This window comes from Lissotriton helveticus, chromosome 5_1 (genome assembly GCF_964261635.1).
Source record: "Lissotriton helveticus chromosome 5_1, aLisHel1.1, whole genome shotgun sequence".
Classification (NCBI taxonomy): domain Eukaryota; kingdom Metazoa; phylum Chordata; class Amphibia; order Caudata; family Salamandridae; genus Lissotriton; species Lissotriton helveticus.
This window is the reverse complement of record NC_136065.1, coordinates 776,703,838-776,725,457: the sequence shown is the minus strand read 5'-3', so window position 1 is coordinate 776,725,457 and position 21,620 is coordinate 776,703,838.

The following is a 21,620-nucleotide window of genomic DNA, read 5'->3' as shown; positions in this document are numbered from 1 at the left end:
CCCAAAACAACATATCCCATTATCTCTGGTCCATACATGGTTTATCGACCCCTGACATTGATTATATGCGTTAGAATGAGGGAGTGGAATACTTCAAAATCGTCATTGCACCTCCCAAAAAAAGTGTCCAATTTCAATGCTGTACTGGAAGGGCGTGAAACAAAAATATACACAGGTAAAAATCCAATGCTTTAGTGGATTATTTAAAAAATATTCGACATCCTCTGAGATTTATAGCCTTCAGAAGCTGGAGAGGGGCCAATCCCCTGTACCTGTCACTATAGCCCCTGAATTGGGGTGATGTGTTGGATCTACTTATGGCAGAGAAATATATCACATTATATCAGATCACACACTACTACATCAGCAAAAATAAATGTACAATTCCCATTAACCTTTGGGCCTCCCAAGTTCCAGAAATCACCAAGTTTTGAAGTCTGCCAAAGTTCTTCTACTAGATCCCACCAATTTCCAATAAAAATGGACTTTCAAACTGCATTTGAGTACCAGAGGATGAAGTCAAGGCATTTGAGTGCCAGAGGATAAAGTCAAGGATAAGAGCTGCAATCCTGTTCAACAATGTATTCAGGAGGTTACGTTTATGATTCTTCCAGCAAACGATGTACTTATGGAGAAGTTTGTTCCATTGGTTCTGGTTAAGGAATGTATGGTTTTACAAGTACTTTGTGTAGTGTAAGTGATGTTAGCAGTAGGTGCAGATCTTGAACTGGGATACGTGTGAGACATGCTGCCAAACATTCTATTTTACAGATGTGAATAACCGTGCCATAAGGACTCATGGATTTGCAGGTAGTATGGCACCTTGTAAGTGGTGGTAGGATCATGTTGGGTGGCATGTCAAATGGAGAGGATTAGGTGTATTAGTGGTTCCCGAGTATTTCAGAAGTTGATGCTATACTTTGTGTTGTATGAGGAATGCGAATTTGAAGAGGGGGGTATTTGAATTGAAGAATACTTTACAATGACAGAGGCTGAAATCGGCTCATCATGATTTAAGTATTTTGCTGATTGAATTCTGGAGCTGTTAGCTCTTTTTTGTCTTTGGATTGTGAAAAAAAATAACGGGTCTTTTTGATAACTTTGGGATTGAATCACTTTATTGTTTTTTTCGATTGACTTACCGACGTATGGATGACATGACAAACATTTGTGACAACCGTGCTGCTGGCTCTCCAGAAATTGAGAATTAATAAGGAAAACTTATAGAATAAATTGAAATCATTAGTTACATTTTAGAGTCTGAGGCTTAATTGTTACAATTGGGATCTGTGCAGAGACAGTGGTATGTTTGTGCCCAAGGTGAGTAGATGATAATAAAAACATATTTATATGACTTATTTGAGATTGAATCAAGTGTATTAATGGGTGAATTGGACTTAACAACATTATTGTTTGGGAGAGGGCAAAGGAAATTATATAAATTGATTGCCCATGTTTCTGTATTGGAAAGTATTGAGAAATAAGTGGGATGGGTAGTATATGTTAATGCCCAATTGGGTGTTTTTAATTCACAATGTTGCATATAATGGTTTTATTGTAAAGGGGTTTGGTTGTAATTATTGTACATACATACTTTTTCAGCCCTGAGGAAGTCCTTGTGTAAGGCAAAACTAATTGACTCTCCAGACTTACTTGTTTTTAACAGTATCTTGGATGTGCAATAAAGAAGATGAATGAGAATGTTGGACAAGAAGATCAATATTTATTTCAAAACTTGTGGAGGATCCCTAGAGTTCCTTATATTGTGCTAGCTACAATATTGCATTCACATGTGACCGACATTATGAAGTGTGGACATTGATGTACTTTGATTATTGCTGTAGCCCCCATGCAGTACAAAGTTGGGACTCAAAGCAATACAATGTCTTTCTTCTGTGATGAATTGAGTGCCTCCTCTCAAAGGTTTGTCTGTTGATTACAGATATTGGTTCAGGGGCAACTGAACCAAGGAGAGGAAGATCACTATTTCAATTAATCTACTTGAGGGTATGTATGATGTACAAAACCATAGTTTCCCTTTCAAAGAATTAACAATAAAGGACCCAGTATATCCAGGTCTGTACAGTTATTCCCCATTCCTAGGAGTAAATGTGTATCCTGCTTTCCCTTTCTCCTATGTTTTTGGATCTTATTGTAGCATTTATATTGTGTTTACTACCCTTATACGGGTCACTGAATAACTTTCCAACGCAGCCAGCTTGTTATACCATGTAAGGGTGAGGTTAGGAGAGTGTTGTTTTATGTTGGAAGTGTTTCTATTTTGTGCATGATGACCACTGAGGTGCCGTTATCGAAATATGGACACAGCGGTTATTCATGGTGAATGACAGGAGCATGATAAATCGACGTGTGAGATTACTTTTCAAGATATGCCGGCATCATTACTTAGGTCTACAGGTCCCTTTGTGGTACTCACAGTTATTATAGGAGAGATTCCAGTTTGTTTCTACGTTAAGGTTGAACACACTAAAATGATATGAGGCTGGACAGGAATAAAGGGGAAGGAAGTGTGTGTCAAAGAACTGCCCGGAGTGACTGTGATACAGTCCTCCTCTGTGAACAAATGGTAGGAAAATACGTAAAGGTCAGAATATAGAGCTAGCAGGGCTTGCAATGTTGACTAGTTTCGAGTCGTACATTGTATGGCAAATCTACATATAGTATGCCTAGTCTGTAGTCTTGATCATAAAGCTGTTAAGAGGTCATTCTGCCTCTTATCTATTTATCTGTGCTAAAAATGGATGGATGTTTATCCTGCAGCCTGTTTTGGTTACAAGTGGATATGAGGCCCCTGGGGTTTAATAAAGGAGCAGGGCAGGAGGGGGTTTGATGTCCTGAGGTCACAATCGCATTTTGAGGAAGGGGTGGATGTAGTGGCATAACGAACCCTCTGGGGCCCTGCAAGGTAAGGTGAGAGGGCCCCAATACCCATTCCCTAGCTGTTGTGCTGCTTCTGAGTATTTGTTTTCGGCTGGGCAGACCAAGGGGCCCACTTTGGAGAAGTGTGGCTCAGTGGTTAGAGGCGGCAGACCCGGAATCTGAGATCAACCGTGGACCAGGGTTCGATTCCCCGCCTCGGCGGGTCTAGGGCTCATAAATTCCACGGTCTCGACAATTCTCGCTCCGGTGCCTACTCGACTCACGGGGTCACACTCTGCGACTCTGGGCAATAGCTTGCTTAATCTCCACATCGGCCCCTCGCGGCGGGATGCCTGGCTTTCACCTTGTGGATACCCTGCCGGGGTTTCTCACAGGGGAATACCAGGACGGGTTCCCTAAGCAAGCGCGGAGATGCCCCAGGGTAAGTCCTGCGCTATATAAGTTTCATACACTTTGAGGTGAATGGTGTGGAACCCCTCTCCCTGCACTGCTGTGGCAGTGGGGTACTCAGTTATGCCCCAGAGTGGATGAAGGCTATACTCTGCAGTAAGTATTCTCAAATGCCTTATGATGTTTCAGGGTGTTGAAATTTGTAATTGGGAGTGGCTATCTTGGGAATAGCCAAGTTTTTAACTCTCACTTGAAATTTAAGTATTCTTAGAAAATAAGTATCTTGCTTCTTCTTGAACTGAAACAGAAGATCATCCAATGGATTACTTACTGTATGGCGGAGCAATGATCTGAGGGCTAGTGTGGAATGGGGATGTTTGTTTTGTTTGCAAACTTTAAATTGTATTTGAAGGTATAGTTGTGATTTTATTAGGAGTCTGTATGTACTATGCATAATTTTGAATGTTGACCTTTGCGCTGCCAGGAACAAGGGGAGTCCTTATAAGACCGATGATATGAGTCACTGGGGTGTGGCAGAGGAATAGACTGATACTCCTCTGGCCAAACTATTCAGAGAACACAGTTTCACGTTGATATCATACGCGGATGATACCCCGATAGTTATATTAATGGTGAAGCATTTGAAGAAGAATTTGGTGGTTGACTGTGTAAATCGTTGCTGATAGATCTAGAGTAGTAGAGCAGCAATTGCATTTCCATCCACCATGGCTTTTTCACATCATCCCATGTAGATATCAGGTGGCATTCCATGCTCCTGCCTGTTCTGTAGGCATAGTGCTTATAAGACATCACGTTTTTAGTTTCAGTGAAGTTGAAGAGTTACAAAAAGACTGTTGTTTCAAATAGCTTAACAGGAATGGAACACCTGATGTGTTGCTCTATATTAGACCACTCATATTCCGCTGTTGCCTAGTGTTGGCATGGCTACTTTCAATGGAGATGGAGAAAACTACCAATAATTTCAAAGAGTGAGTTTGCTTCTGAACTTTTTAGAATACAATCAAGATTTCTACATGGTTGCAATGTCAAAGACTTGATGCCATTTTCAGGAGGGAGAGTGTGTCTTATCAACTCTACTTCCATTTCCAGTGCTGTACACAGAAAAGCCCCCCACATTTTATCTGGCGGAGCAAACTATTTGCTGACTCTCAAGGTAGACAAATCATACATCTTGATAGGAGAGTTTGAGTTTGCTCTCTGGGTCTCCCCTTTGTTTCTGAGTGTTACACCTACCACTACCCGTATATTTAAAAGAATGTGATGGAGAAATGGCGAGAGACACTTGTTTTGGCAATGAAATCCAAGCCTAATCTGCAGGGATTATACTTCCCCTGGCATTTGATAACTACACTTAGGTCTATACTATCAGAAACCTAAAGTTGTCTCTATTAAGTTTGTAGTAGGCAGTTGCCACAGTTACCAAGTCTAAGGTGGTCAGAATAAGATTCCGATAAGAGGCTGGTCTGTGAGAAGTTGGTCCTCGTAGGAGTTCTGAAACATTCTAGAGGTTAGCATGATCTTCCAATGCCTACATTTACCATCACCTACATCCCTTTGGCATCATAGTTGACTGCCAATCAGGTGCTTGTTTTCTTAAGATGACTCTCTGGCAACCAAAACAATGTTAAACAGATATCTTGCCCAATTCAGTTCTCCAATAAGTGCATCTTTGTTACATAGAAAAGCACTTCGGGCCCCAGCACTGTTTCTACTCCCAGTAATAGGTTGAGCCGAAGGAAAATGTTGCCCACTTCTTTATGAATTAGCTTCACTTTATAATGATGTTCCATTAGAAGACTTACTGCAGTCTATTATGGAACACCAGTGAGAACTGAAGGCTTCTGTAGACAGAAAGACAGACTTTCGAACTGTATACTTCATGAAAGAAAGTGCTGGAATCCATGGAGATTTGCAGGTGTGGTTCACGTTGCATTTGTAGCAGTATAATGCTGTCCATGAATGGTGCAGATGAGAGTGCCAGACTTCCCTTACAATTCTGAAGGTAAAGCACCAAAGTAACCCACTAAGGATCACAAAAGGCCACAGTGTAGAACTTAAAAAAGGCACAGCTTAGTAGCCTGGGGTGGGAGAATTAAAGTGATCAACTTCGTCTTTTCATTCTCCTGCTGTTCTTCTCCATCCTGCCCCTCATCGCACGGTGGCTTTCATCATTTCTGTCTGCCAGCACATGGCTGTGTGATTAGCTTCCTCTCTTGTGTGCGGCCGGGTGGTGGGTGAGGGCTTTCGAGAGCAGATTGTGGTGTTGCCGCCCGCTCCCAGCTATCACGCTCAGATGGATTTGCCATTAGTGCCCTTTGGTGCATTTAATTGGTCCCAACTCCACAAAGAACGGAGTCCACTCTGGGAGAAAATTGAAAATACAGTGATGATCTATATATTTTTTTTAAGTTTATTTTTTCTGCGTTATTGGAAGGAACCGTAAAAAGCCATGCCTACGGGGAAGGCATTTTCCATCATATTTTAGACGACTGACTGATACGTCCATAATTAATTTACATAACTTTCCATTACTTTTTCCTAAATTCCTTTACTTTGAAAAGTTAAATTGTCCATGTACTGGTGAGTGGCTTTGAATCGAATTGAATGGGGCATTTACAGAATGTGCAACACAAACTCAATTACTCTTCTGTGAAAACGAAGTGTGGTGGTGCTTATGTATTATGCACGATGTATGCAAGGTGGATACATCCAAAGTCCCATGTGGGTTCAGAATCTTTGCCACTAGATTTCCCGCTCCTCAACTGACTGAGAATCTATTTTACCCACTAGGCTGAATGTAAATTACTGCAGGCATTTGTGCTTCTCACAGGACCCTCGATACTCAGGCGAGAGAGAGACCCGCCTGCTTGTCCTTGTGATGGGTTGTCTGTGGAATCCTTGACGCACTTTGGGGGAGATTTATGAAGGCCTTGCGCTGCCGGTGCGTCATTTTTAACATGGGAAAAAGTGACGCACCGGCGGCGCAAGGCCTTCATAAATCTGCCCCTTTATGTTTTTTTTGTAGATTTTACAGACCCTATTTTATATTTTTCCTTAAACCTATTTTAAAGTCCCAAGAGTTTGGGAAGTGCAGAGATGCATTATTCTAGGCAGCTGAGACGTGTGTTACAGTCTGTTTCTGCCTTAAAACGTTAGTAAGAAGTAGGAGGTCGATGGAAGGCTAAGCTAAGGGTACCCTAATACATCCCTTGATCACGAAAAGTGCAATCTGGATCTTAGTTATAGTATAACGCCGTTCAATGGCTTATTACACAATTTATTTTTACTGTAGGTTCATTTTTGTGTGTATTTTATTTTTGGGATTTAACGGTTTTAAAGGCTCGAATTTCTGATTTTGCTGCACCGACATATGCGGAATTGTAATAATTTAAGGTGTGCTTAGTATATACATTGTATTGTATTTTAGTGATTCACACTGAATCTTTTTATCTTCATGGTTGGTTTGGTTGTAGTTTTTGTTTTTAGTGATTGTGGAATTGTATTGTATTACTTTGATGATCTTTTTCTAAAATCGAATAAAGAAGAGTTTTAATTTGATTGTACTACAGGCATAAAATGTGAAACATTTCAATAGTTGGTGTGGGTTTTGATGGTGCAGTCTAACAAGTGACTGATGATTAAAGGTAAAGTGGTTGTCCTTTGCTTTGATACTGTATACTTTGAGCGAAATCCCTTTAGACAAATGTTTTGCTTAGCCTTCCGCCTAAGACTACATGCATATACTTCAACCTTATAGGCTTTTCCGTCAATAGAAATACCCAATTAAATACATTCCTAAATAAACAAACAAGTAAGTAAACAAATTCATATATAAACACTTATCTGTTAAAAATCCTGCTCCCAAGCCAACCTCCCTCTTCCTGCCAAACTCCTATCAAATAACAGAAGCTCCCCTTTTACTGCTTCCAAGCTCTGTTGTTCTTCCTATTAGGATATCTAAGTCATTATATTTCTCTTTACCAATGCACTTGAGACAAGGCCTGTGCTCTATAAATATGTGAATATATAAAATAAAAAATAGCAAATTTTGGACAATGCATCGGTTAATGGTACAAACTGCTGTTTACAGGATTAAAACTGTCAGAGGTGTGGTACGAAAGACTATGTAAAATAAGGTCATATTAATATATAATGCTCAATTCTTGACAAGTGTCTATTGAATGAGTGAAAAAACAGGGCAGTGATGCGATAACTGAGCAGTGTTACTCCTTCTCCCGTGCACCCTCCCCTTCCCTAGTCCTGTACACTTGACTTGAGACATCTTCACTTCCTACTCCCGAGTCACAAACCAAGATTTCTCTTCAACCCATCTATGCATATAGAGTTATTTATCACTGGCAGTATGCTACAAAGTACCATATAGAAGACAAATACGCCGGTATCTTGCAATTCACACCACCAACAATTCATTAATTCACTAGTTCCTCGTACATTAGGTTACCATAAAAGCCTGCCTGTGGGACTCCCTCAATATGCCTTCTCAATGTTGGACCAGGTTCTCAGCTAAGTCAACAGAACCATAATAAGTCTGCCAAGATATACACTCAACACTCCATTGCGCCACTATGCTTCGCGAATGTCTGCTAAAAAAAAGGCCAGCTACGAATTGTTGACAGTTGAATACAAGATTGTCCACAGTGCCCCTCCTGGCTACTTCTCAACATACTACTCCACCAAACATCCTCCAGGATATTGCGATCTGTCAATCAGAACTTTGTGTTTGCTCTTAATCCACCTTGTGCAGCATACATATATATGTATACTTTTTAGGCTGTCATCATTGGAACACACTGCCCCTGAAATCCAGACCGGGCCACACTCAGTGACTTCAAAACTAACCCGACACGTCATCTCTGTGTTTGTGTTTTGCTGTCAATTCATTGGACAACAGCTGCTTTGTTCATCAACTTTCACTAGTTCATTTTTTATTCCACGATGTTCACTGAGCTCTGAACTGCATTGATCTTATGACAAACATTTCTGATAGAAGTGTCACGACGCCTGCCTCTACATAAATAAGTGAAGTAATTTAGCTTAAGCATTATTTTTAAATTCTAATTGGTCAAAATGTTGCAAAAAAGCATATCTTTGTTGACCTAATTAGGCTTGTCCTAACCTGGATATTTAAGGAGTAGACACTGCACAAGAAGTTAGCACTGGGCGGGCTGCTGAGATTTAAGTGAAACCTTTAACTAGCTCTGGGTCTGTTTATTTTTGTTTTTTTTGTGAGGGGTTCATCTGATCCGGCTCTGAATTTACAATCTTAAAATGAAAATCTGTCTCAAGCACTTACATGCATAGATAGTAGTATGGATCAGGGTGCAGCTAGGAGCATGGTTTCAAACTGCCTATAACTGTGGAATAGGTCGGATCCATAGAGGGCTCTGTTAACAATGTTGGGAAATCCATTCTTGGATAGGATTTTTTGCTGTTTTTGTAAAAACTTGTATTTTTTCAGTTTTGTGCAGTACCGTACATGCAAGCAATTTTTCAATTACATGGTGCATAAGAAAGTGAGTTATTCAGATAATACAGACATCTCAATAGTAAACGTTAGACTCATTATGCCGTGCATATGTCAGTAGGGCTTGGAGTTACAATAATATGGCTGTACTGTAACCAGGTAGGTCTAGATCCTGCTGCCAGTATTTATGCAGTTGCACAAATATATATCCTGATTGGCTTATCACAACATGAGCAATATGTTGCGACTGCCATTACAGGTCTTGTGGTCCATGAGCAATACATTATGACAGCCATTACAGGTCTCGTGCCCCTGTGTTCTCAAAATGAATGCAAAAAATAAGAGGGCATGTTGAGCACAGCGTGACTCAAAAGGCATATGAGGCAAGTATGGCATAGAGATGCCCCTTTTGATAGTCGGGCCACAACAAGGAGAACATGTTGCAACAGCCATCACAGTAATTAAGGACATGGGCCAGTGGTCCTCATTGAAATACATTTCAGCAAATGCCATAATTTGAGAGTCATAAGAAGAGGGATTACTGGTTTAACCCCTTGCCTGCTGATGACGAGCCTAGCTCGTCATGAGGCACAGTGGAGCTGTGCTCAGGACGAGCTGGGCTCGTCATAACGGCCGCGCCACTCTCCTGTGTGGCGAATTCCTTGCATGTGCGGTCGTTCTATGGAGTGGGTGGAGTCATGACGAGCCCAGCTCGTCATGAGCACAGCTGTACTGTGCCTCATGATGAGCTGGGCTCGTCATGAGCGCCGCGCTCAGCCGCTCCCCTCCTCACCGTGGGGGTAAAGGGTTAAGTTACAATATATATCATTGTCAGTGGTGTTATACCCATTTTAGGAACTTTGATAAGTTCTCAGATGATTTTACCCTGTGAAAAAATGCTGATCATCTGCTGAGATTTGACCAACCACATTTGAAGGAAAACTGTTTTCCCTCGTGATTTCCTGTTAGAGATTATGAAAAGTGCTCCATAAACTAAAAATGAGAGCACACTTTCTATAAGTTCACTCTATCTTCCTCAGCCATGAGACAATAAAATCTTATATTCTACTTGGGAAAAGCACATCTCAACTTTATATTATCAATCAATAGAAAGAGCTCCAATACGCGAAAACATTGGGGTTGCCGTGAAAGAAGCAACAGCCATAGCACATTAGTGCACTAGACAAACAGTGGCCACTAGTATTATGAATACTAAGGCAGATGGGACCCTTGGCCAAAGAGGCTTGCTTCAAAAGTATTCATAGATGTTGATTACTGGATTCAATAGCTCAGTCATTTATGGAATGTCTGCTACACCACATATTTAATTTCTCCTTCTTGGCTGTGTTCCAATTTATGCCCATTGCATAAAAAGGGCCAAGCACTGATCCAGCCAATTACGAAATAATTGTCCTGCTGGAGTCAAAAGCAAAACAGTATGTTTCCTTTCTTTTAAATGATCTTAAAACTTGGTTGGAGAAACGTGAACTGATCTCCTTGAATCAAATAAGCTTTAGAGACAATTATGACACTTTAGATAATATCATGATTTTATCAATATTATCCAGGAAGCACCTTATCTATAGCAGATCTCTATTCCTTTTTTATTGATTTCAGGACTGCATTTGATACAATATATCGGGTTCTACTTTGGCTCAAACGAAAAGGATGGGGAATTGACAATAAGCAATTAAAAGCCATCTAGGCATTGAACACAAATATGTAGATCAGAGTGAAACAGGGAAATGGTAATTCTCTGACCAAAAGGCCCCCAACAACGAGAGGCATCAAGCAGGGCTGCGTTTTATCTACACTACTTGTTAATAATCTCTACATCACCGACAGTGCTGACAATTTGCCCAATAAAAGAGCTTGGCCTCCAATATTCGGAGGGAGACCAATCCAGCAATTGATGTATATGGATGACAATTTGCCCAAATAAAAGAGCTTGCCCTTCAAATATCGGAGGAAGACCAGTCCACTGTAGTTTTCGTTCAATCCGGCATTCAGCTGCAGCTCACAGTGATCTAATAGGTAGCTAGAGCTCAACCGTTTTGTATTCAAGACAAAAGTGAACACCATCAAATGGCAGTTTGTTAGAATAAGAACTGTTGCATTTAGAGCCTTTCCTGAGGAGCAGGATGAAGTAAATTAAGCATGAGAAGTTAAAAAATGTTGTGTGAGATATGCATTTTTTGTAATTTGAGATATAGGGCCCAATCATGATGTCGTATGGACTGCCATGGACAGATCATCTGTGGCAGTCTGTCCGATATCTGGGGCTACGCCTGACCGCTGCATTATGATGTGGTCATTTGGAGGCAGCGGACGGCGGGACCAACCGACGGCTCTGACATGCTAATGGAGCCTGTCGGAGCATTGGTTCGGCGTAATACCCGGCAATGGGGACGGTGCCTGCAGAGGCACCACCATAGGGACTACAATGTCCCTTTTCCCTCTGCCTTTACATGATGGTTTGATTGCCATGTAAAGACAGAGAGAATGGGACTTTGGGGACCCCTAGCAGGGCCACCGCCACCTGTGGGCCTTCGCTATGGGCCCATGGGGGCCCATGTCGTGCACCCCAAACATCCATGCACCATGTGCATGGCACAACATGGTGCCTGGCATGCAGTGCACAGGTGTTTGAAAACATGCCCTTCAGTATTGCAGCTTGTGCTACGACCCTTTTCCAACTGGCTGTACAAGTCGCAATAGTAAAGGGTATGTTTCCGACTGCTGTACTGGCGGCTGCAATATGTACTATGTACTAAACATAGTTAAAGAGCATGAGTACAGCATTCACTCTCTGTCGCTTAACAATTCCCTAATTTTAAAATAGTAAACTTTGGATATATAAAAACTTTAACTACTTTTAAGAAAAAAAACCTACATTTACTGAAAAAAACAATGGTTAAAGTCACATTATAGAAAGGAATTGAAATAAGACACGAGCTGACTTGAAAAAAACTCAAAATACTAAAGTTTGATAGTTATAGTTTAGTGAAATAGCATCATGCTCCCCATCATGAACTGTTTACGGCCTCATATATCACTCATGATAGGTCAGTGTTTTGTTTTAATGTTAGTTTCTTTTTCGTTTAACTCTAACATCTGTTTAACCACATATATATATGTATATATATATATATATATATATATATATATATAAATATATATATAGAAACAGGAACAGAGCGGGCTTCAAAGACCCTTTATTCTAGGATTTGGGCATAACGCGTTTCGACGAACTGCCTTCCTCAGATGCCACCATCTTTGCACAGCCTCTCTGAACAGTGTCTTTATTGGCGCCTCCTTCCCCAATGGTGAAGCGCACACCTGGACTGCGTTACCTGCTGACTGACATCGGTAGTTCAAGTTGAAAAACTACCTGTCCCACAATGCAGCATGTTGGAAGCAGCGTGTCCTGGTAGGTATAGATTTTTGTACGCAGTTCAGGGAGAGGAGTTGGGCAGGAATTGGAATAAAGAGTCATTTGTCCCCTACTTTCCAGCTCACTTATCCCGTTGGGCTCAAGGATAGAAGGCACCTGTGCAGTGACGAAAATCTATACCTACCAGGACACGCTAGTTAGGTGAGATAAAAAGATCAATCTGAAGGTTAAAATAATGTTATCGTTAGGTGAATTTTTCAGTGACAATATTAATGTTTTGAACTGTTAGTATATGATTTACACTTAAAGCTTTTGCTGTAGAAATGACAAAAGACTTAGGGCCCGATGTAGGTCGCCAATTATTGGTCGGTAACGGCAGATTTCGGCCTTTACCGACCGTTATTTTGGATTTGACATGTAGGTAGGCTTAATTTGCAGAATCGGTATATTTATCGATTCGGTAAATTTACAGAATCGGTAAAATACCGAATCAGTAAATAGACCGATTCTGTAAATCAATATGTAGGTGGCACTGTAATCAGTGCCACAGGCCCTTACCGAATCGTTATTTACCATGGAATACTATTCCATGGTAAATAACGAATTCCAGTGTACATGCACATCTGTGCATGTACACCTGTGCCATGTGGCACACAGACATGCCCTAAGGGCATGTCTGTGTGTCACATGGCACACAGGCCAGAAACAGGGGTGCAACAGGGTGTCAAAGTGACACCCTGTCCCCCTTGTAAAATCGATAATTTTTTTGCTATTGAATCCTATGGGCTTCAAGGCCCATAGGAATCAATGACAAATACTGATTCGGTAATTACCGAATCGGTAATTACCGAATCTTACCGATTCGGTATTTTTACCGAATTGTTTACCTACATAGCAATTACCGAATAGTAATTACCGAATCGGTAAAATTCTGTATTTACCATTCGGTCATTTGCTATTACCTACATCTAGGCCTTAGTCCCTTACTATCTTGGCATGGATGTCACTGTGCTAATCCTATGCTTAAACACTTTGATAGAAAAGCTGACATTTGAGGTGAGTAAATTCAGATTGTCGCTGGTGTTGTAGGGTGCCCTATACAGGAGCTGCTCTTCACCTAAACTTGGAAGCTACCAAGAGTTCTCTTCTCTGATTCTTTTAAACATATATATATATTTAGATTTTTTTTCACTGAAAAATCAAAGGTTAAAGGGACGTTATAGTTAGGTAAAAATGTTGTTTAAAGCATAGGACGTAATTTATATGTTGGTGGAGAGGGAACTCCTCCACAGTGTTCCATCCCCGCCAACAAAGTGGTCCACCCGCCAGATTGCAATGTGTGCGGACCATAGGTTTAATCATGGTGGAGACGGCTCCACTACGATTAAAACCCTCCAATGTCCTTGCCATCAAAGGCAGACCTGCAATTCCACCCACCTGATGATGATGAGTAAAATCCTGACCATAAAGGGAAGTGAAAACTGCTTAATGCTCCCCTCGTCATGTGAGAGGACTCCCATGATGAGTTGAGCATTTTGTTTTTTTATTTTCAAAAAGGAAATCCCTCCATTTAAAGTCTTTTCATTAATGGTGTAATTTCAAGTGTTGCAGTGATGTTATCAGTAATGTTATAGAACATGTCATGAGTGATGTAATATGTAGGATAAATAGCTGTGCACGGTGAGGGTACAAGGTATAGTTACCCGAGGGCATGAGTTATTGTTACTAGAGATAACTATAGCTGGTGGATTTCAGTGTTTTTTTAGATCAACGTGTTACATTGTCACTGAAATTTTCACCGAAGCACGACTCTTTAACCTCTAGTTTTTTCAGGGAATTTCTAGTTTTTTAAAAACAAATTAATGTTTTATTACCATGCGTAAAGCCAACCCCCTGTTGTGCATGGCCTTTGGCCATGAACACTCTGGGACTGGCCACAGGGACTGAACTCTTGCCAGAACCTGCGTCCAACCCCCCAGACATCCACCGACCAGCTGCACACAGCCTTCGGCTATCCGCAGCATGGCATTGGCAGCAGGGCCTGGCTGAAAAGGACTCAGGCAGACACCAACATCCCCAGAGCCGATTTTGAAAAAAAATGGGATGGTGTGCGGGACTCACCCCTCCCTAAGCCTTTGTAGGCCTCGAGGACCCATCCCCTGGGCTGTATTTTTTATTAAAGGGAGTGAGGGACATGCAGCACCCTCCTCGAGCCTTTGCATGGCACAGTTTTTGAATCTACAAATGTTAGAGCGGGAGGAGTTAGAGCTACAAAAACCCTTGGTAAGGGCTCACTTTTTATTAAATACCTCTCCTCTGATTGAACCATATTTAAGAATTGTGACGAAACCTTATAATCGATGGCTGTTGATGAGGTTTTGTTTTAACTTAATTCACTTTTCAGTGGGGAACCTGTCCGGATGGTGTAAACCAGAGGACCTAGCTGTGTGTCAATGCGATGATTGTTCTATTCAAGACACACTGCATGTCATCATGTTTTGTGGTTTTTATGATTCCATCCGACGGCGGTTTCTCGTTCCTCTTTTGAGAGGAAAGGGATTTCAACATGTAAAACCAGCTTTATTATATCTCCAATTGCTTGATGTTGTATGGTCCATTTTTAATATTGCCAGTTTTCTGGTTGCTGCTGTGAGGTCAAGGAAAATAAGATTCCCTAGTATTATGACGATATGAATTATGTTAGAAATGTAGCATCAAGCGATCCATGACATATGTTTATCCTATCCGTGATTGGTATTTTTTTATAATAGAGGATGATCATCTTGGACTTTTTAAAATATGGTGTCTGTCTGATGTTAGTATTTGTAAATAATCGTGTCTCTGTGTTTTTAAATAATGCATGTTTTTACTTTGTATGATTTTAATTATTCAAATAAAGTGGTTTGACTGACTGACTGACTGACTGCATGGCACAGGGACCCCATGACCATGATCCTTTCTTGTTTTAAGGGCAGGGGGGCCTGCAATTCCTCTCCTCGAGATTTTAGTCCCTGGGACCCCACCCTGGGGCCTTTATGTTGTTAAGGGGTGAGAGCTGTGCTGCCCCCTCTCCTCAACCCACTTGTGGCCCCTAAGGGTCACCCCCCAGAACTTTTATTTTTGGTAAGTGGAGGGGGGCATGTGGCCACTGCTCCCCGGGCCATTACAGCCTGTGGACTCCATCCCATAGGGCCCACAACACATACTTAGAGTGCAAGATGGCCAACAGCCCCTTCGCCAAGCCCCTATGGACCCCAGGTACACCATTCGCCAGGCCCTCCTTTTTCATTAATTGGTAGTGGTGTGCGGCACCCTTCCTGAGCCTCTATGGGCTCCAGGGAACTCAACCCCACAGGGCATTCTTTATTACTATTGGGAGGGGGTGCTCGGCCTCCCTCCCGAGCCAATCACCATAGGGACCCCCTCTCTCCGGTCCTTCCATTTTATTTAAGGGACGGGGTGGGCAGCCCTTCTCCCTAACTACTATGTGCCTGGATCCCATCCTCTGGGGCCTTCTTTCTTTAGTAAGGAGAGGGCCCCAATATGTATTTCCCAAAATCCTTTGATTTCTTAGGCAGAGAGTGTCTGTGCCCAGCCAGAACCAGTTCTGCCTTCTCTGTTCCTGGCAGGTGGTGGAGATGGCCTGGGCAAAGGCAGACCAGGCCCTTTGAGGTGCAAGGAAATCTACTCCCCCTTCCCCAGTTGCAGCCCAGGTCTATTCAGACTTTCCTGACCCACTCCTGCTCCTCAGCCTTCTGTCATCCAAAACCAAGGAAGGAAATCCACATTCCAGCAGAGGCACACCGGATGACTGAGCAAGAAAAGACCTACTTTCTAAAAGTGGGATTTTCAAACATGGAATGTAAAAATCACCTTAACTAAAAGATGCGTTTTTAGATTCTCATGTTAAGGGATACTAAACTTTTTTTTCCTACCTAATTCCCCCGGGACACATATGTTTATAAGATGTTATAAGCAAACTCCCCATCTGTCCTATGGGGAACAGGTAGCCTTGCAATAGCGAAAAATTTAATTGCCCGTAGTTCGCCTCCAGGACATGCCACACACACCAGGGCATGTCCTTCCTTTCACATGCACTGCACCTGGACCACTGGGGTACCTTGGGCCTCCCTTAGGGGGCTCTTAACTGTAAGAAAAGGGAAGGTGAGGAACTGGCAAATGTGTGCACTGGCCAAGTCGACATGGCAGTTACAAAGTGCGTGCAGACGGCGGGTCTGAGTTACCTTTTCAGGGCTACTCATGGTGGCACAATCCGCATTTGATTCACAGGCCCTGGCACACACTTTACTAGGGACCAACAAGTAAATCAAATATCCAATCATGGAAACACCAATCCATAACACAATTTACCACAGGAGCACTTGCACTTTACCACTAATCAGCACTGAGAAAGGTGCGCAGAAACACAACGCCAGCAAAAACATAGTCAGAACCGGGAGGTCAGAAAGCAAAAACTCAAGGGAACACACCAAAAGATGCCATGTCTAACTGATGTCCCCTCCAGCTGAAAGTAGGGAGAACTACCCACCCTCCTGGGAGTTCTCTTCACTAAGGCAGAAGAATCTGGACAGACCATCTGCATTGGTGTGTTCTGTGCCAGGGCAGTGTTCCAACGTAAAGTCCATTCCCTGTAGGGAGATGGACCACCTCAGCAGTTTTAGATTCTCATCCCTCATTTGCATCAACCATCTGAGGGGCCTGTGGTCTGTCTGAACCCGGAAGTGAGTCCCAAACAGGTATGGTCTCAGCTTCTTCCATGCCCAGACCACAGCGAAAGCTTCCCTTTCTATGGCACTCCACCTCTGTTCCCTGGGGAGTAGTCTCCTGCTAAGGAAAGCTACAGGCTGGTCTAGGCCCTCTTCATTCAGTTGTGAGAGCACCGCTCCCACTCCATGCTCTAAAGCGTCAGTCTGCACGACAAATTCCTTGGAGAAGTTGGGTGCCTTGAGCATGGGTGCCGTGCACATGGCAGCCTTCAGGGCATTAAAAGCCTTCTGGCAGGACTCAGTCCAGATCACCTTCTTGGGCTGCTTCCTGGAAGTCAGCTCTGTTAAGGGGGCAACATTGGTGCAATACCCTTTAACAAACCTCCTGTAATACCCGTTGAGTCCTAAGAAGGCCCTAACCTCTGTCTGGGCCTTGGGGACTCCCAAGCCAGAATGGTGTCAATCTTGGGTTGTAGGGGTGCCACCTGGCCGCTTCCTACCTGGTGTCCCAAGTACACCACCGAACCCTGCCTGATCTGGCACTTACTGGCCTTGATCGTGAGGCCGGCCCTCTTCAGCGCCTTCAACACTTCACTGAGGTGCTACAAGTGTTCTTCCCAGCTGGAACTGAACACTGCGATGTCATCTAGGTAGGCGGCACTGAAATCCTCATGCCCAGCCATCACCTCGTTGGATGTAGTGCTTGTAGTTTTGACACAATAGGACACACCTGGACCCGGCACTCCAAAGAGGAGGCAAATGCACTACTGCACCTTTAAACAACATGTTAAACAGCACTCCCAAAAGACGAGGCAATAAAACAAAACCCAGCACTCTCTTAAGGTGAGGCAAGAAAACAAATTCAGGTGTATTGAAAGTGACACACATATGTTTATTAATTCAATAATTTAGAAAGGAAGGCAAAATATATCAGTTAATGCAGACTCCCAAATATCAAATGACTCAAGTGAAAAAACAGAATTAAATGTAGTATATATACATGTTGCAAAGAGCAGAGAAATTATGTACATAAAGTAAGGAACACCTCACCGATCGATCATGCAACATCCTTGCTGGAGAAGCCCTTCGACAGTCCAGGAAGGAGTTCGATCGGGATCCAAGTTCTGTCTGTTTCACAGCAGTACGTCTACTCTGTGATGAATTTCGACCTGCCTCCCAAAGACCTCCAGCTTTAATGACTTTACTCAACGTGAGGCGAAGATTATAGAAACCTCGCCCCTTCTGTTGGAAAAAATTAGCTGGCTGTACTGGTCTGTGTCAAGGTGAAGAAGGAAGCTGGCCAGGCTCCTGTATTTTGACTCTGAGACAGAGCTGTGTATTCCGCACATTTCCTTAAATGTACCAAGCAAGCATCCCACACAACATGTTGCAGATCACTCTGATCGGTGAGGAGCGAAAAACAAGTGAAGAACGAAAACATGCCCTCCCCAATTTGCAGCTATGTGCGAGCACAGAAAATGGAGTCTGTTGCACAAGATGGAATCAGTACAGAAAATGGAGTCAATTATGCCAAATGGAGCCAATGGTCAATATATTATTCATAATATCGGTACATTGGCCAACCTCTGAAAGGTGGCAAGGGCATTCTTCAACCCAAAGGGCATCACCCTGAACTGGGGATGAAAATGCTGTCCTCTCCTTTGCCACATTGGTTAAGGCAATCTGCCATATATATAGTAATGCTGCTGTTTTTGCTGAAACTGAGAAGAAAATCTTGTACAGGAATTTTATATAGCCAATCACATTGTATCACAAATGTTCCCCATTTAACTGGGAAGCGCTCTGATACCCAAGGGTCAACTCCGCGCTATATAAAACTCTATAAATAAAAAATAAAAAATAAATACCTTTTCAGGGCTACTCATGTGGGTGGCACAATCAGTGCTGCAGGCCCACTAGTTTCAACAAAGCAAAAAAACCTCTGACACCATAGATCACAATAGACTATTAATTGCAGTGGTCACTTTTATTGACCCTGCAGTTGTTTTTTCTTTTTTTATATCTTTATCTTGATCTCTACAGTTAAGTGTTCCTTCACCATGTATACAAACACCAATGTCTTTTCTTAAAACAGGGAAGAAAAAGGCTTTTTACACACAATATGCAACTTTGTACGACAAACACTTTCTATACATATATATTACACCACGTAAGAATCTACACAACATTTACATATTTACATTCAAAAACTGAAACGCATTTGACACATATGATTAGCTTGCTATTTCAAAGGGATTCTTCCTATTTCTACAAAAATCGAATGTCCTAAATTTTTAACTGTGGCAGGACTGTATACCAAGTTAGTTTCGTCCACCTTTCCTGAATTGTGGTCCTAATTGATGGTCTGAAAGAAACTCTATAATTTATTGACAAGGGGGGAGTGTATCTTATTTCAACTCTACCAGATGGAAAGAACCAATTTATTTGTATTGATATGAGTCTTTCTAGGCCAATTCGATATGCCATATCGAATTGGCCTAAAAAGACTCCACCCTAGAAAGACTCCACCCTTGTCAATAAATTATAGAGTTTCTTTCAGTGGCTTGGCCACCCCCATCCCCTGCCTTTTTCAGGATTTTAATATGTCCAATCACAGGCCAGTCTTGAGTTCCCGCGCAACTGACGCCCCGCCTCACCCCTCCTCCCACTTCCTTCCCGGGTCACCTTCCCTGCACCCTGGCTTTGCTCCTTACCTTCCTACCTAGCTCTGTATTGTAATGTAAATGTCTACCTGCAGTTTTTCCATTGCTCACCAATCATGGTGACCACTCTTTTCTGTTAACTCTTCGTCGTTTATGGTATTTTCTGTTCGAAATGCTTTATCTAAAATATAAAAAATCAAAACAAACATACAATATTCAAGATCTGGGAAGATAGCTCAGTGAGTTAAGAGCTTCAGGAAGACAATTTGTTATATCCAGCCGCGGGCCGTGGAGGGAGTTACGGTGGGGCAGGGAGGCGGGGAGGGGGAGGGGTAGAGTGGATGGAGCTAAAAACTGGCATATGAATAATTGCAGGTAAGTACACAATTTAATTAATAAAACGAATTTCGTAGCGCGCACTGCATCGCAAAATGCGATGCTGTGCGCGCTACGAATTTCGTTTTATTAACAAAATTGTGTACTTACCTGCAATTATCCATATGCCAGTTTTTAGCTCCATCCACTCTACCCCTCCCCCTCCCCCTCCCTGCCTCCCTGCCCCACTGTAACTCCCTCCACAGCCCGCGGCTGGTTATATCTGCAGGTCACACGTGTTAATCCATGGAGGGCCAACTCGGTCATGTATCGTTCTGTGGAGAGGTGTGGTGCAGCGGCCAAGGCCGCTGACTACAGAGCACAGGGTTCCCAGTTTGATCCCCGACTCCAGTGGCAGCTCAGCTCAGCACCATGTTACTCTGGGCAATAGCTCCCTTAATTTCCACGACGGCCCCCAGCGCCTTAAGACCTGTAAGGGTGAGTAGTTTGCGCTTTACAAATATGTATTTATTTATTCTGTGGTCTGTAACTTGCGTACCACTGATAGTAAACTGTAAACGCTACACGAACAAGCCACTTTGAAATGCTTTTGCCCTGCAGTCAGTAATACAGGGATGTTTTGGCCTGTATGTGCCTTTCACATCACTACAGCATTCCATTTCCTTACACACGGGCAACACGTCCCCGCCACATCACTGCGGTACTTTCATTGATGATTCTAGTCTACTTTTTCTCTTCCTGTGATCCTTGTTTCATAACCTGAACAGTATTTTACTCGGAGTAGTAATATGCCCACCGTCCTCTGAGGATATTTTTGGCGCTTGAGGATAAGTAGGGTCTAACAGCCGCTGTGCGTCCATAGGGGCGTGCGGGCGTAGCCCCCCCGCCCGCAGCTCCCTCGGCGTCTTTGAACTGGAGTAAACTGAGAAGGTTACTCAAGTTCAAAGAGGCCGAGGGAGAACTGACAATCATGTCAGGCAGCATGACGTTGGACAGCCCACCCCTTCAGACTCTGAAGGGGTGGGCTGTCTGACGTCATGTTGACTGACATGATTGTCCCCAGAGGCAGCAGGCAGAAAGCACAAGTGCGCATGAGTGGGGACGGAGGGCACATTTTTTACCCCTGCCCACTCATGCGCACTTGTGTTTTCAATTCATTGCGCATGCCCATTAGGAGCCCCTCGGTCTCCTAATGGGCGTGCTACGGGCGAAGAGAAACCTGTGCCCCAACCAATCCTGGCCAGGATTGGCTGCGAGATCCTGCCAGTCCACTCCAGAGGACCGTTATTGAAGGCGCCAAGCCAGGGGAGCAGAGAGGTGGCGTGGACCAGCTGCAAGGTACGTTTTTTTTCTTTGCATAGTGAATTCCCTTGCGACCCCCCCCCCCCCTGCGATCCCCCCTCCCCAGTTCTGGAGGCTGCTGTTTCCCGTGTCTCATTCTGAGTGCTCGTCATGTCATGGCTCTTCTTTCTCTGCCCTATACCCCCCAACCCACCCCCTCAGACAGTGTAAGAGGACCAATGGAAGGGGGCCCACATCTGACTTCACCCAGGGCTCTACCAACTCTGAGAAACCCAACATGAACCAACGGAAGACGCAGTGTGTCTCTGCAAACCTGAGAACCACAAGTATTATGCACGTATTCATCTTGCATAATTACATTCCCTAAAAGTATTGGCTATTTGAACAATGTTGCTTCTGTA